The sequence below is a fragment of the Molossus molossus genome, unplaced genomic scaffold (assembly GCF_014108415.1).
Source record: "Molossus molossus isolate mMolMol1 unplaced genomic scaffold, mMolMol1.p scaffold_m16_p_4, whole genome shotgun sequence".
Lineage (NCBI taxonomy): Eukaryota > Metazoa > Chordata > Mammalia > Chiroptera > Molossidae > Molossus > Molossus molossus.
In genome coordinates this window covers 20,269,558-20,285,384 of record NW_023425377.1, presented here as the reverse complement: position 1 = coordinate 20,285,384, position 15,827 = coordinate 20,269,558, and the positions used below count along the sequence as shown (strand labels likewise).

Genomic DNA, 15,827 nt, shown 5'->3' with positions numbered 1-15,827 from the left:
GAAGGGGGGAGGGGGCGAATCCCATTCATGAAGACTCCATTTTCATGAACTAATCGTTTCCCCAAATCACCACCTCCAAATAGCATCACACTGGAGATAGGTTTCAAGATTTGATTTGGGGGAGGACAAAAATATTCTGTATGTAGTAGGTGCTTTGAAATGTAAAACAAAGCAGCAGATTTGTGTTCTTGGCCCATCTTTTTGTGCTCGAAGACCCACAAACTGATAGTGACAGAGCTGAAACTAACACCCAGTTCTCCTGACTCCAAACCTAGCCGTCCTTCCATTAAACACAGGAGATGAAGCAGTCTTCATTGTTGTTGACCATTAATATAACTGACCTCTCCCTCAATCCACTTTATTTAAGAAGTGCTAAAATCGTTGCCGACATTTAGCATGAAAATCAGAGAAACCCTACCTTCTTTTCCATTAAAATGTGGTTCACAGACCACCAGCATCAGCATCATCTGGGACCTTGTTAGAAATGCAGAATCTCAGGCCCCACCTCAAACTCACTGAATTGATATATGCATTTTGACAAGACTCCCAGGTAACTTGTATACATGTTACATTTTGAGAAGCAGTGATCTAGTTTATCAAAATATCGTCAGAAGCAAGTGAGGGATTCAGATTTTTTTTAATCCTCACCCGAGGATATTTTTCTGTTTATCCTCAGACAGAGCGGGAGGGAGAGAGAGAGAGAGAGAGAGAGAAAGATTGACATGAGAGAGACACACTGACTGGCTGCCTCCCGCATGACCCCGACGCAACCAAGGTATGTGCCCCTGACCAGAATCGAACCTGCAACTCTTTGGCCTGTGGACCGATGCTCTAACCACTGAGAAACCCGGCCAGGACTCAGATGCTTTTTGATGGGCTTTCACTGAGTCAAAAGACTGTTGATGGTGTCGTCATTAAGCTCTTATTATATCACCATCTTGACTCCTTCCTTTCCTTGGCTTCCAGCGAGTCTTTGCTCAGAGTCCTGCGGAGTTTTCCTTCAATACGACAGGTATCCTGTTCTTCCGATTCTTGCAGCCACCACCTCCGTCTTGTCCCCACTGCTCTGCGCCTGAAATCACGGCTGTTTTAAAGCCCTCTGCCCACCCTTCTCACCCGTCCACGTGCCTAAAGCTCTCTGACTCTCAAACCTTTCTGGCTTTTTCTTGCCTGCAAGGTACAGTTTACCCCCCAGTTCTGAATTTGACAGCCTTGATGTTCAAGCCCCAAACGTTTGTCTCCTGGAGAATCCATGTGTGCATTAAAGCCCATGTCTTTGTCCAGACTCTGGAATTCCCTTCCCACTTTTTCACTGCCTTTAAGGCTCTGCTGAAATCCCACTTCTATTGTGAATGTCAGGTCTACCCAGGTCACCGCTGCCTCCCCTTGCTCTGGGGTCCTGTGGCACCTGTTGCCTACACTAGTGTTTAACTGTGTTATAATATCAGGTAAAAACATGCCTCTCACAACTAGATTGCAAGCTCACGGAGAACAGGGGCTACATTGTATCCTCTGTCTCATCTCCAGGGTCTGGCAAGGCACTAAGCCTATCATAGGTAATCAGAAAATATTTGCTTCGAAATCCGCGGAAGTCACGGAGTAGTGTCCAGATTTGCAAGCAGCTCACTTCTACTCATCTGTTTCCTCCGAGGGTCTATGCTCCAGTTCAGCAGTTACGGTAGCAGCATTGTTTATAGGACCAGCCGTGGGTAGGCAGCCTCAGCTCAGCCAGGTGGCGGGCAGAGGATGCAGTCCAGAACCACAGGCCAAATAAAAACTGGGAATCTTTATTTCCAGAGCCACTGTGTTCTGTGGAACCAAGCTCTGGGGGCCAGAACAGCAGGTATCCCTTCCTACCTCCCTGCTGGGGCACTCAAGACCAGCTGCTTCTGAGAAGCTGTGCCAGGCACAGAGCCCAGCTGGACTCCTCCAGCTGAGCCTGGAGCCGCCAGGATACAAAGTCTGAGAACATGGACCCTAATTCTGAATGTGGGCACATCATTTGTGTTTGCTTAGTACTCCCTTCTTGAGGTTGCCGGCAATAGTGTCTGCTGGTCATTTGGTTCAGCGTATTATCGGCTTTTTGTACATGGTTTCATTTTCTTACTCACGGCCATTGGACTGTAAAGATTCCTGTGAGTAGACTTTTCGGCTGACAATACTAACCCCCTTTTCTGTGTCTATATCAACTCCTTTGAACTTCATAGCCAAAGGAGATATAAAGGAAAAGTGCCGTCAACCGCTTTTTACAGCTGAGAAAACAGAGGCCAGAAGAATGATCTCACTTGCTCAAAATCACAGATAATGAGTTTGTCCCAGAGCTGGGACTGGAGTTCGGGTTTTATAAACCCAGGGCTAGTATTCAGCTGATAGGCTCCCTGCAGCCTTACTAGTTAGTAAAAGTAGCCAAATTTGAATTTAGACCCAACTGATCTTCTCCTGGTGTTTACATTCTTATTCAACTACCAACAGAGCCTATCAGACAATCCACATGGATTCACGTAAAGAAATGCATTTGCCATTTCTGTCCTCGGCCAGGTTTGCCAAAACTGGGAGCAGTATGCTCTGTCTTTGAGATTCATTGCTTCAAACACATGTCTGCTTTGTTTTCCAAGTTATCCCTTTAATGACCATTGTTCAATTCCGATCATATCTGGGAGAGAAATAAGAAACCTATTTAGATATTAATTGGCTCTAACATCTCAGGGAGTCGACAGACTCGTGTATTTCCTATAAGAAGCCTCTAGAACATGAACCATGCAGCTATCAAAGAGTTTTGCTGACCCACCAGCTTCTAAATGGTTCAATGCATGTGAATTAAAGCAGTTTTATAGCACAGGATGTTTGTGATAAGGGCCATGTCTCAAAGGCGAGGCCTTATGAAGAGACAATTATTTTCCAGTGTATCATGCGGAAGCTGCAGGACAAATTAAATTATTTTGCCCATATCAAAGCAGGAAATGAAGAATCAATGAGTATTCTAGGAGGTTCATGGTGTGATGGTAAACAACTACATTTCTAGTATCAAACCGCTTAGGCACCAATCACTGTTCTATAATATGATAGCTTTGTGACCTTTTGCAACTTGACTTTTCTGAGCCTTTACTTCCTCATCTGTACAACGGGGGTCATAATGGTACCTACTTCACAAGGTTGAATGACAACTAAATGAGAAGATAAGTATAGTAAAATACTGGGCCCAAAACCTGGCACCTAAGTAGGAGCTTCATAAAAACTAACTATTGTTATTATTATCATGGCATGCTTATTAATAATTATTACAGTAAAATAAAATGACTTATCCTTCATAAATATTAATGGAGTGTCCTTGTCTCAGGCCTGAATGAGTAATTCCTTCTGACTTGCTAATACCAAGAGTTGGTTTGTGTCTAAGTGAGATGAGGAACAAATGAAGGATGGGTGGGGAGCCAGCCTTTAATACTAGATGGTTTATACCAGCATTTCTCAACCTTGACACTTTGGACTGGACAATCTTTGTCGTGAAGAATGTTCAGCAGCATCCCTGGCCTCTGACTCACTATAAGATGCCGGTAGCAACCCCCTCTGACTATTTGTGATGATCAAAAATGATGCCAGATATTGCCAAGTATGTCCTGGAGAACAAAAGCGCCCCCTGTTGAGAACAATTGATCTACATAGTGAATTTTTTCATGATGGGGACATATAGTTGTGGGGTGGCCAGTGACAGATCAAGACAGAGGTGGGATGTGTGTGTGTGTGTGTGTGTGTGCATGAAGGGCCAATATTTTAGGTTTTATCCCTGTTACAACTACTGTAGCATGGAAGTAGCCATACCTTCCAATAAGACCCCATTTATAGACACTAATATTTGCATTTCATACAATACCCATGTGTCACTAAATATTCTTCTTTTTATATTTTTTAAACCATTTTAAATTATTAAAACCATTCTTAGTGTACAGGCCATACAAAAGCAGGTGGTGGGTCAAATGTGTTCATTGGGCCGATTTTAGTGGCCTCTGGGCTCAGGAAGCCCTGAGATACACATGGTACTTACTTCTCCTGAGAATATCAAAGTAGCTTAAAAATTGGGAAGAACAAAAATTAATTAAAATAAACATTGCCCTATTTACAGTATAACCCAAACCCACATAAATTGTCAAGATAAAACATATTTCAAAATAGTATCTTGCTCCCTGTGGTTTGATTAGAACTGCGTCTCAGGAGGCCACGCCTGTCATCCTTTTTCTCTCCTTTTAAGCAACTTCGGTAGAAACACTGGAGAAACCGACATTGTGGGTGAGAAACTCACTCGCTTACGAGACTTTTGGACATCTCATAACTGGTTGTGCTTGAAGGGGGCCCAATAAGGCCCCCGAACATATTCTAGGGGCCTTAATGGTTCTCTGACATATTTCATTCAGAGAATGGTAGGGTAATAGGTGACTGTTGAATCCAAGGTGGTCTCTACAAATCCTTCTGGAAATTTTTAAGTGTCTTCTTCATACATTTGGAGTCTGGAGTCTACGTTCTTTCCTTGCCAACGAAGCAGGAGGTGTAGTACTCTGCGTGGAAAGCACCCAGGAGGTTCACAGCTGACCCAGCTCCACCTTCACAAAGCTTAACATCGTCTGGTGATGCAAGGGCTTATTCATAGAAAATGACCCCCAAAGAGCACACCATCGAGAGAGCTTTGAATTGGCAAGCAGGAGGCTTCTTTTCTAGCACATCCTGTGCCTTGTATTCTGAATGGACGAGTTCCTTTACCTTTCAGACAAGTTCTTAATTCTTCCCTGAGTGCTTTTTTTTTTTTTTGAGAAGGGTTCTGAGGCACCATCCACGCTGAGCTAGGAAGATGTGCCACAAATGATTAAAGCTGTCTGCCCCAGATGAGAAATCAGGGAGTGGCTGGCACAGATGCCAGGGTGTTGCCATGTGTAGCTATCAGTCATCTCTACAGCCCCTCCTGACTGGATATGTCTATGGCTATATTCCTCTGTTGCATGGTTTCATGATACTGATTAGCTCCAAAGAAGGAGGGATCATCATTGTGGGGTGCAAAGTTGAGGGGATCCTTGCATGGCGGAGGTGAGAGGGTGATCAGGGCTCTGAAGATGTTTCTTCTTCTTCACAGCTGGGATCCAACAGAGCACATTCTGTGCTGACTTGGGTTTCGGTTGGCTCTAGGCTGAGTGCCTCTATTGTGGTGTTGGCATGGCAAGAGGGAAGCCTGCGGGAGATATTGTGTCCCTGCCATTCTCCAGAGTCCTCATGAAAGGGAATGTCTTCTTAATGAGCCCATCCCAGAGAGCCTGGCCTTCCAGATAAACAAATACATATCAGCAGGAGATGCGCATTAGAGAACTGGAAGAAAATAAGGCCACTTTGAGTGACAGCCCAAATAAAGAAGACCTAAGAGGTCTGAAGTTAATGGCTAATGAGCACAGCTCCTCATCCATGCTTCCTTGGCCAGGACATCTATTGTTAAGAAGGCCAAGAATGTGTGTCTTATTTATACAGGAAGAGGCCTTGCCGGCCTCTGTCCCAAGACTGGCTTTTACCTCGTATGGTGGGATGAGGGCCTGCCTTGATGATATTTGTAAGGTGAGAAGAAATGAAATTTCAACCTAAAGCAATTTACTTATCTTCCTAATACTGTACATATCAGTTTCCTCATTTGGAAATAGGAATAAAAATACAACTCTCCTCTTGTTGGGAGGATCAAAATAGGGAAGCACTCAGCACAGTGCCCAGCATTTAGTCAGCATCTGACACATGTTGACTGCAATCATTGTTCGTTTTACTGATATCATCAACATCTTCATAAATGGAAATACACAGAAAAGCATCTGGAAACAGGGGATCTAGTTCCAGTTCTGCCATCAGCTCCCTATGAGATTTTAGGCATATCACCTCTCATGTCAACTGAGAGTTTTGGAGTGTAGTCTTTCTTCATTTAGTAAACATGCTCTGAAGCCCTTCTAAGTGCCAGGCTCTGTCACAGTCACCAGATATAGAAAAGGAAATAAGACACAGGAGAGAGAAAGAGGACTGTTTTTTAAAAATATACCTGAATTACCTGGAGAGCTGTCCCCTGTCCCCCACCCGAGGTACAGGCCAAAGGACCATGAAAGCCTCCGCCAGGTCTTACATATTGGTTGCCTACTGGCTTACTCTTTGTGGCCTGATTTTCTGTCCTTAACAGAAGTCAAGTTCAGTAATCTTATGTATGTACATAAATAACAACTTGCACACAATCTGTTTAGTAACGCTGTTTACCATTTTCAGGATCTATAAAGCATAGGTAATTTAATAGACCCATAATCCAGCACTTCAGACTGTGGAAATTTACCTTTTGAGAGTCTGGGAAATTCTAACGGTGGAAAAAGGTCATTGAACATCAACATAGACAAGACCTAAGATAGCTTCCAAAAATCTGTGGTGTGCCAACTACGAAACGGAAACCTAAAGAGGATCTAGGGCTTTCCCAGGGGCCCACGAGTCTCCGAAGAGCTGGGACTAGAACTCGGAACCAGAAGTGGCACTAGGAATCAGAACTTAGAGCTCAAACCGGAATTCAGAACTCAAAACTCAAAACTAGAACCCAGAACTCAAAACTAGAACTAGAAGTCAGACCTAGAACTCAAAACTCAAATCTCAGACTAGAACTCAAAACTTAGAACTTGACCTCAAACTAGAACTCAGAACCAGAATGAGATCTAGAACTCCAATATACTATCATGAAGCTTCCTGTGGCCCTTCTTATGACTTGGGCCCAATAACTCCCTGCCCTCCAAGAGAGGTGCAGGGGCACTTTGTTTTCTGGTTCTCTGTAGTATAACATCAGAAATGAATTTAGGATTCTCCTTGGAAAATGGAGGCTACCAGCCAACTTAGACCGACAGTTAGACAAAGGAGTGTTGACTTTGGGAAGCTTTGTGGGACCTTGTGGACAGCAGGTCTTTATATGGGAGAGAATTATGTTTATTCAGAGATCCAGCCACTGTGCCCAATACAAATCAAGCCAACATATTGATTCAGATACAGGCAGTTGTGCTGTAATAAGAACTGAACTAGGCATCTGAACACCTAGTGTCTAATCCTGATTCCACCACCCACTGGGCACCTATCTTTGATGCTCCACTTAAATTCTGTAAACTTCAGTTTTCCATCTTTAAGACAGAGATGATGATGACAATATCTGCTGAGCAAAGTTAACTCGATCTAAACGAAAAACGAAATTAAAAAGAAAAACCAAGAGGCAAGGAATTAAGCGTGACTTTCTAGGGTTTCATTTATAGAGTGAGGACTTAGAGAGAAGAAAAAATACAAGTATCCCAGGAAGATCAGGAAGCAGCTGAGCCTTAAACAATAGGTTGGATTTGCATAAAGAGGAAGGAGATGAGGAAGGATGAGAGGTAGTGACAAAGTAGGGGGGATTGCCTAACAAATGTCTAGAGACAGTTTCTGATTGTTCCAATGCTTTGGGCTCTTCACTTCTGTTTTAAATAATATTCCAATTATTGACATCTCCATTCAACAGTGTTTTCTATTTTAATTTCCTGAATTGTTCCCCTGGGGAGGAGTAGGAAGCATTTATTGAAGCAAGTCATATCACAGAAACTTCTTTCCTTTCCTTTTATTGAATTTTTTGTTAAAATATATTAATTATTTTAAAAGTAAATACTCTTTTGAGTTTTACTTATAATCCCCCAGATGAGCAGGCTTAGCCTTTAATTATATCATGCTCCCTTCCTCTCTTGCTAAACTGTATTACTAATAATCATAATCCCTTCTATGTGATTTGGACTTTACAGTTTATAAAGGGCATCAGTGATGTTGTCACCTGGCCCTCACAGCAAGCTCATGCAGTGCAGTAATTTAAGCTGTCTGAGCTTGAGAGAGGTCACTAAAAATTGGCCAGGTTATCTGACACATAGTAAGCTCTCAAAACATATTTGATGGACGGATGGATGGATGGATGGATGGATGGATGGATGGATGGATGGATGAGAGAGGGGGATCTAGTGAGTTGGTAGATGTTCTGAGCAGCTAGCCCATCTTATCATTTTCCCTCAAGGATAATATCAGCTTCAGCAGAGATCTAAGGGCACAGAACACAAGCATGTCCTGCAGTCATTTTACCTCTAGGCTATTCTGGAAGCTGTCTAATGGGGATGGGCACTAAACCTGACTGTGGTAATTTTGTGATATCTGAAATCTAGTAAATTTCCCCTGAAGCAGTCCTCAACCACCAAGGCTGTTTGTACAAGAGACTGCCCCCTTTCACACTCTGTGTGAAAGTGTGTTCGGAGTATCTCCCTCATTGAGAAAAATAGAATCCCTTCCCATTTCTATACTGAGGCATAAGTTTAATGTATCGATGCTTGGGTTGCAGGAAGACTGTGAAGAACAAAGGAAAGGACCGGAAGCTAGAAGTTAGAAGACCTGGGTTTGAGATCCAAAGTTTATAAACTTCATTCATTCACCCATTATATATTGATTTCCTGCTCTGTGGAAGGCTCTGCCAGTCTTTGGGAATATAGTAGTCTCTAAGAGGGACATCTGACTTCATGGACCTTAATTCTGATGGGGTAAAATATATTTGATAAATAAGTAAATAGAATAATTGCAAGACATAGATGCTCTGGAGAAAAAAGCAAAACACTAGAAGAAGATAACATGAAGGCATTTAGTGTAATCAATGAAGACCCTCTTTGAGACAGTGATATTTAAACCCAATCTTGAAGGCTGAGAAGGTACTAGCTCTACAAAAGAAAAAAGTGGGGTGAGAATATTCTAGTCAGAGGGAACAATTTGTGCAACGGTCACGAAGTAGGAAAAAGCTTGATAGTTCAGTCTGAGGGACCAAGGGGCAACCAGGTAGCTCAAGCCTCTTCATCATGGGAGAGAAAGTGGCAGAAGAGTCGACTGGGAAGAGAGAGAAGAGATAAGATCAGGCAGAACTTGACAGGCCATGGTTTATGAGAAACCACTAGAAGGTTATGAGTGGAGGGAGCATGGGATCTAGTTTCTGTTTTAAGAGTCTGACTTTGGCCCAGTCACTCAACTTCTCCCTTTTCCTCTCCTGAAAATCGGGATAAAACTCCTAATTCCAGGTCCTTTCAAGAAGTCATTTGAGTGTCAAATAATGTTTATCATAATACATGGCTTCAATGTAATGCTCGATAACCATTCAATGATAATATAAACATGCTTTAGAAGCTATCAAGTAGCATGCGTACATAAGGCATTATCAATAATCATCATTTCCCCAAAGCCCCGCCTCCTTCACAGGAACAGGTAAGATGATCAGCTACAAAATGCTTTGAAAACCCCATATCAAAAAAAATTACTTTTTACTTGTATTCATTGGTTTATTAGTTTGAGTTTGGTTTCTTTCTTCCATGGCACAAATTTACTCTCTATATTTGGCCTAGGAATGAGCCAGACTCAGGTGTGCTATTTAACCCTAAGAGAACTATCCAGAGAGAATATCATGGGTGGAACTGAAAGTCAAGTCAGCAAGTCTTTGTCTAGACCTGGGCCCTGCCTCACCTCTCTTCCTGCAGCAGATGGAAGTGTGTTCTCATTAGTCACAGCTCCCCCCTCCCCATTACCCACAAAGGAGTTGTAAAGGGTAATACTGACGACGATGATGATAATAAGAATAACAAATGATTAGTAATGCGTGTGTGTGTGTGTGTGTGTGCAGCCCTTTGCTACTTTTCTCAAAGTATTTTTTTCCATCTATTGTTTTAATTTCACTCACACTTTTTGCACTGAGGTGGAGTGGGAGCACTCTAATTGGGGAACCGACCATGAAGTGCTTAATTGGTTCGCCTCAAGGTCATGCTGTGAAGGATAGAGGAGGTGAAACCATGCTCCCAAATCTGCACCAGCACACTGTGTCAAGACCCCTTGGCTCTACTGGGAGCCTTGGGAAAGAAAACTGGGATCCTGAGTGCCAGATTACATAAATTGGAACCGGAACATTCTGAGACTGTAAAAAACTTGATCCATGTAGTCTAGCCTTCCTCCCCTGTTTTGCACATAGAGAAACTGAGGGTCATGTGCAGGAGCCCACATGGGCAAGTGACCTCTGCACCACCTGCTCAAGTGCCTACCTGCCATTCTGCCTTTCAGCCCCATACATAGCTGGGGGCTACAGTGGAAGGAGAAGATAAAAAGAAATCAAAGCAATACTTGGATTCATTGCAGAGGGAGAATAGCACTAGGTACGGAGCTCTTTAGACAATTGAGTTTTCTCTTTTGGATGGAAAGGAGGTCTCTGTGACCTTGGGCCTCCATGCATTTCCCCGGGGCCTCTCTTGCCCACTCCTTCAGGGATTTGGACAAAGTAAATTTTAGGGTTCCTTCCAACTTTAGCATTCTTTCATTCTGCCATGTATGGGCTGGATGGGACATATTTGGCCATTTTGATTATACTATTGAATTATTTGTAATAAAAAAGGCTCTTATATTATGACCCATGGAATATTTTTTTCCTTTGTTCCAGATATGGACATCCTATATATAGAAAAAATAGATAAATCTTCTAAGATTTTCCTGAAGCCAAAACCTTCTATATACCTACCTTCACCTCCAATAACTAAAAACATCAGACAACTTTTTTTCATCTGCTCTGGAACATTATCTCCAATGTTAAAAGGTTAATAGGCACCCAAGTAAATGTATACTGAGGGCCCATCATGCGGTAGGCATTAGGAAACCAGATATGAGAAGCACATGTAAAGGTAGGCACAGGACCCAGCACATAGTAAGTATGCATTAAATGCTAGTTCTTGCTGCTATCATCATCATCATTACCATCATCAGAAGTAACAATTCAGTAGTAAAAGAGGAGGTTTTTCCATCTCACCTACCCCCTGCAATAGCTGAACAAAGTAGAAACTACTACGATACGTCCTCCCTTGACGTCATCAATAGGTTTTGGAACTGGGGCAAAACAATGTGTGTGTGTGTGTGTGTGTGTGTGTGTGTGTGTGTGTGTGTGTGTATATATATATTTATAAAAACAACAACAACAATTTTACCATTGCTACATTGATATAAACAAGAGTTAAGTTTCTACACCCTCTTATCAATGTTATAACAAATCAACTTTGAATGAAATGATGTTATTCAAAATCTGCTGTATTAGTTTTCACATTACACATATGAGTTAACTGGAACAGAGGAAGGTGATATGCTGACCTACGTCCACACAGCCAGTCCCCAAACCCAGATGTGCTGATCCATAAAACCCATCTTTAGATTGCTACACTATTTTCATGAATCTTCTATGCAGTCTGGCAGCCATCTACATTATCTTGTATAAATTGAGCCTAGAAAATTATCTAGCTGAGAGGCAACCGAGTTCAATAGGATGTACATGAGTACTAAGTGGAAATCTGATGCCCAGGTGTGAATTTTCTTACCTTGGTCAAGTGCCTACCCTGGGGTCAGGCTTCTCTGTTGGTGAAATGACTAAAAGTATCCACCCAGCCCACCTCGTACAATGGACAGAAGGTTCCAATAGGATAATGGATGAGAATACACTTTGGGCTTTGTAATCTTCCATTCAGATGCATGATGCTCACTCATCTCATTAACATCACACTCTGCTGCCAATGTCAGAGCGTGGGGTCAGCCATAGAAAAGCTAGTTCAGGCTATGACATCTCATTAGGAGCTGAAATTTGAATTCCGAGAGCGGAGAATGGAGGAGGCAGAATGCTGTCTGCTGCCTAGGTTCCCGCTGCTGTCTGTATTCAGAGAGGCTTCCTGGGACCTTAGCAGTATGGTTGGTAGGATGTCTCTGATTTGGATGTTGCATGTGTCAACATTCTAATAGGGCTGCAGCCAGGATAGAATGTGAGTTTGAAGAGACATCTTATGGCAGGTTTTGCCTAAGGATGTTTCAACAGATAACCCTTTAGAAAGAACAAATGTCGTTTACACGTTTCACAGGAAACCCACGGACCTAGGAAGGAGCTCAGTTGGAAGTCTGCCATGCAGACAGCTTTCCACCTTCCCCTTCTTCTTCCTGCTGCACATCTGTGAGATATCATTGCATGCCCCTGTAGTTACGTGAGTGTTCTGTCCACATTGATAGAAGGACATGAAGCTAGAAAGTCCACACTGGAAAAACTTAGAAAGTCACTCCTCTCTCTTGAAATATAAATCAAGATCACCTCATTCTGCTGTTTAAAAATCCTCTCATGGCTTCCCATGGTGCTTAGGATAAAATTCAGACACCTGTCATGACCTGGATGGCGGGGCTGCTCTGCCTTATGATGACCTCTCTGACCTCACCTCCGACACAGCTCCCCCTGCTCACGATGCTCCCGCCACACTGGCCTTCTCTGTGCCTCAAGCATGCCAAGTTTTCTCCTGCTTTAGAGACTCTGTTCCTAAGCTATTCCTGTACCACTCTTCCCCCAAATTTCTCATGGTTGGCTTCTTTGCATCACTGGGATCAGCTTGGCTCACAAGTCTCTTCAAACAGTACTTCCCTGATCTTCCTGTTTTGATTCCACCCCTATCCCACTGTCCGTCTCCACCACAATGTATGTTGCATGGTCTTCCTGGAACATCCTGACTTGCCTACGTGTGGTCTCACTAGAACATTAGTGCCATGGAAGTAGAGACCCTCCCTTTCTCGTTGTCTCTCTAATCCCTAGCATGTAAGAACAATGATGCCTTAGCACGAAGTGGATGCCCAGTGAACGTTTGTTGGATGGCCGAATGAAGCCCCTCCTTCTACAGATGGAGAAGGTAGAACCCAGAGAAGAGTAGCTGTCATTGCCTTCCTGTTTTCTCTCTGAAGGTTTTGGGGTAGCACCTTTGGGCCACTTTGGGGCTATGTCAAATAATAACATTCAGGGGTTCTTGCTGGGATGTTCATGGATCCTGGGAAGTCGGCAAATGGGAATCAGGGTATCTAGAGCTCTGTGAATGTGTAGGCATATTTCTGGTGAGAAGGCTTATAGCTTACATTAGTACTTCAAAGGGTGCTTGACATATCAGTAGCTCTCATCAACTTTTCCTTTCAGGTAGTTTAGGTTTGGGGATGGGAAGTGAGCCTCAAGAGAGGATGGACTGTTGGACTCACCACCACCTTGAGGACATTTCTATTCTTCTTCTGTCAGCATGACTGCGTTGTTCTGCCATAAAATGCAGGTGTAAAATACAGGAAAGGCTCCCCTTCTCATCACCAAAGTACCCCCTTCCTAAGTTCCTTGTTTCCATGATGTATCTCCAATGCCAGAAGCTGAAGTCAGATTTCCATGTGAAACAAAGAATTCCAGAGATGGAAAGACACTTGATTTAATGTTTATAAAACATGATGTTTACACCAGCTTTTTCTAAGGAGCCATTTATAACTATGGGTTTCCAGGCCCCTACCCTGACTTTTTTATTTGGTAAGTTTATAAATGAGGTGTATATGTTTCCTAGGACTGCTGTCACTAAGTACAACAAACAGGGTGGCTCATAACAACAAAAATGTATTGTCTCACAGTTCTGTAGGCCACAAGTCTGAAGTCAGAGTGTCGGCGGGCCATGTTCCTTCTAAAACCTACAAGAGAAAGAATCCTCCCTGCTTCCTCCTAGCTTCTGGTAGTTGCCATGAATCCTTGCCCCTCATTGGCTTGCAGCTGCTGCCCTTCATCCTCTGTCTCTGCCATCACATAATGCTTCCCTTTGTGTGCCTGTGCGTCTCATCTTATAAGAACACCAGTCACAATGGACTAAGGGCTTACCTTACACCAGTATGACCTCATCCTCACTAATTCCATCCGCAATGACCGTATCTCGAAATAAAATCACATTCTGAGGTACTGGGAGTTGAGACATTAACATATGTTTGGGGGAACACAATTCAACCCATGACAAAGAGTATAGGAATACATGTATTTTTCCAAAGACCCACCAGGGATTCTCACTGAGAAACACTGCTATTACCTATCCCCTCACTGAACATATGGGAAACTGAGCCCTAGAGAGAAGTCGAGTTCAGGGTCACACAAAGACTCAGTGATAGTTTCAGACTAGGAAGCCAGGTATTATGATTCTTCCAACATCCTTCCAAATAGGCCAAACTACTTTTTGGTGTCTGGACCTGGAGATGTTCTCACTGGTCTACAAAGACCAGCATTTAACTGGGCATTTCCAGTTGCCCATGTTTGCCTCAAGAGCCCATTGACTTCTCTAGTTGTATCTAGAGGGGCTTCAGTGGATTTTGGTGTGGTCCTGTCACCTGTCTCCATCCCACTGGATAGTTTTTTAGAGCAAGTAGGTCTATCATAGCAGCCATGGACACACATTCCATTTCCTCCCAGTTTTGCCTATGTTGGCCCAAATTACTGTGGTCGCTGGCTGGCATTTGGATGAGATGTGGGAAGACTGCCCTCCTTATCTTTTGCGTACTCAGAACACTACCAGATGGTGTGTATTAACATGGTCCTCTCGCTTGGGTTATCGTGTGGGTGGGTTCTTGGGAAAAGAACATCTGGAAAGACATCCCAAGCTCTGCATACAGCATTTGAGATGTTACTCAGTGGAAATATTGGTTATCATGCCCAATTCCTGTCTCCTCCCACTGTATTTTTATGCTGGAAGTCTAAACGGTCTATGGCTCTCTACCTCAACCACTTCCCTCACAACAGATGCATTCAAAGGCACGGATCCTAGAGTAAGCAAATCTAAAGTGTTTAATCTATTATTAATCAGCCAGTTGCCAAAATGATAGAGCTCTAGGGGGGCCTGAGGAAGACATCAATATTTATGGCCTCGTTAGTGAGTGCATATTTTTTCTCTCTCTCCCTCCCTCTCCTTCCTTAACATAAGAAGAGAAATGTGAAGCCTGTTATGTTTATGCCATTGTACAGGGCAGGAACATCATGTTCTGGAACAAAATGATTCCAAAGTGCTACTGCATATTTGTTTTAGAATACTGACTGCTAGGGCTGTGGTAACATCTGCCAGGTTGGGTTAGCAAAAACAGTCTGTGGTCCATGGTAACACAGTGGAGAGTCTAGGGAACAGAATGGACCTGGGATACCACAAATTATTCATCTTTCTGACAAGGCATCTGAGGCTCAGAGAGGGAAAGGGGCTTCTTTGTTACCATACACTTATTTATGACTCAACAAACTTTAACTAGATATGTCTTATGTGTCAGACAATGTGTAAGGTACCAGGACGCCAAGATAAGTATTAACAGAAATAGGTAGGTATCATTTATTGAGTACTTCCTAGATGTTGGGTACATGCTAAGTCCTTCAAATGGTCCCTGCTGCTGAAAACCCTCCAATGATCTTCTGACTGCACTTGGAATAAAAGCAGGTAATTTGCCTACAAGGTTTTATGTGACCTTGCTCTAATCTACCTTTCTGTTCTCACTTCATTTCATCTCCCCTGCATTCCTTAGGCTCCATCCTCAGGGGCTTTTATTGTTATTATTCCTGGAAAGTATACCAGGCTTATTGCTTTTTAGACCTTTTGAATCAGCTACCCACTCTGCCTAGATTACTCTTTGTTGCATCTCTTCTGGATACTAATATTTCAGGCTTCAGCACAAACTTCACTTTTTTAGAGATTCCTTGACAATGAGTTGTACTCCCTTAGTCAACCCAAATCAGTCACTGAATCCTTTTGTCAACTCTTGCATCATACCTTTCTTTCATCCCTGCTGCCATCCTGGTCCAGGATGTCCCTTCGTTCATCACTCATACACTCACTCACCACAACTGCCAAGTGCCTGTGGCATGCCAGGCTATCCAGGAGGTCATGGGAGTGCAACAGTGAGCAAAAGCAGACGTGACTTCTGCCCTCAAGGAG

General features: G+C 43.1%; 1 protein-coding gene across 2 annotated transcripts in view; it reads left to right on the top strand.

The window, feature by feature from the left end:
- Window positions 1-15,827, top strand: part of GRIA1 (glutamate ionotropic receptor AMPA type subunit 1) — a 306,836-nt gene that overhangs the window by 74,861 nt on the left and 216,148 nt on the right. The window lies entirely within an intron of this gene.